Here is a 2,053-nt window from a genome sequence, read left to right on the forward strand (position 1 = left end):
TCCAGAAAATTCTAGGCGACCTTTTTAGGGTAAAAATCCGTTAAAAGTGGACAATTATTCCATTTTTTAGATGTTCGAAAATCCTAGGAGAGGCAGGCAAGCAAGAAATCTTAGAACAAATGTTCCGAAAATTCTAGATCTCAAATCGTCTTCCGAAAAGATATTTTCGGAAAATTGACGTTGGGTGCCCCTCATCTTTTAAAGTCAAATGTTAGAGTGAGGAAGAGGAATTCCACATTTCTAGGCTTTTTCGTAAATCAATGTCTGAGTTATGCAAGTAATACACATTTGATAACCCCACACTTTATTGTCCACTGTATAAAAGAGTGGCGCGTTCAAAGTTATGTTTTACCCATAAATCATATTTTCTTGGTTCACTCTGTCTTCGCTGGTTCTGTAGGTTAGGCACGGAAATAATTATTTGTTTACATTTCGTTTGTGAGTGTACAAAGTTCGATTATTGTCGTCTATTAAAACTCTCTCTTATCACAAATACTTGAAACGAGAATATGAACAAGAAAAGAAAGCGCGATACTCAAACAAGGGCTGGCTTTATGCAACTCTTCTATCTCTCGAGGACCCCCGCAGTGTAGGAGCTGCGCCTAACATGTTTCCTCGTGGACCGCAGAAAATAACTGGCCTTTATCATTCGAAATTTGTTATCGCAAAATCCTCGCAAAGCGTTAAAGGATTAGCCTGCGTAGCAGGTGCTTGGAAGTAGCGGGCGAAAGAGAGAACGGGCACGCGCAAGGAAGTCACGCGAGTGGTGTCGCGTGTCTTCTTCTCGCGCGCCCGTTTTTTCTTGTGCCCACTACTTCCAAGCGCCTGCTACGCAGGCTATAAAGGATCAGCAGTGAGAATAAAGGAAAGCAAGCCAAAGAGGAAAAAAATTATTTCAAAACTAAAAAGAAAGAAAAAAATGTACAAATTTTATAGTTAAAAGTATGATTTGCCGGGCTTTGAATTTACTCCCTCCGAGCCTGATTCTATAAACTACTGCGCCACGCAGGCATTAGATAATTGTTTCCAGAGCTGCCACATGATGTTTTGGGACACTCCTACCCGAACGGCAGGAAATTTTGACCCTCCTTGCCTCCCTGGGTCGATCCAGTTGTGTGGCCATGTTCTCCTGTTGTGGTAGGAGGATGCCAACCGACATCAGAACGGTCGGTCGGAACGGTCATTTTGGAAATAAAATAGATTTTTGTTTTCCAGAAGCTATATAAAGCTACAGATAGTCGTGAGTATAATAGACTGCGAGCAACCTCACTGGAGGAGTAGGATAGGCAAAATGATTTGCTTAGGTTTTGCTTTGCAAAAGGTTGCTTAGTCTCTCTCGCAGACTTTTTTTAGGGTGGTCACTGGGGAGGACCGTCGCGTGTAATGAGACCCCACAGCATAGGCCCATCTATCCGTAGTGTAGAAAAACCATCCAATTATGAACCATGCTCATGTGTTTATTGAAACAACAACCAAACAAAAATTTTTGACAACGCGTTCAAGCAGTTTTTTCAAAAGTATTATGATGAGCACTGCAACTCAATTCATTTCTTTATTTACACTATTTAAGACATTTAAGGCATTAAGTTGTTTAGAAGTACTATACTAGGAAAACAACAATAGATGACAAGTAATAATTGGGGTAAAATGAGATAATGAACATACGTTTGCAGTGTCAGTCAAGTGTCCAAAGGAGCAAGAGCTCTCTTCACGTTCAGACAAATATAATGGAAGCAGAAAAGCAAGGCTAAGATCAAGTTTGGTTTATTAAAACATGTCAAACGTTTTACCTGAATTGGTGGACACTCTTGGTCTTAAACAATTCAGCTCATGATAGCAGTTTTACGTTTCTAAAGTGATTTTTATATACACAGTCCGTAGTCCGTGTCTTATATTCAGTCCGTGGTTTCTAGTCACATACATACATAGTTTATTTGGTAACGCAGGTTACAGAATACGCAAGACTGAAGTCCTGATGTGGACCTGCCTATCTACTTGTTAAAAACTAAAGTATATACATGTGAATAAATAGAAAATCAACAGAAGTTAAATA

Source organism: Porites lutea, chromosome 3 (genome assembly GCF_958299795.1).
Source record: "Porites lutea chromosome 3, jaPorLute2.1, whole genome shotgun sequence".
In the NCBI taxonomy this organism is placed as follows: domain Eukaryota; kingdom Metazoa; phylum Cnidaria; class Anthozoa; order Scleractinia; family Poritidae; genus Porites; species Porites lutea.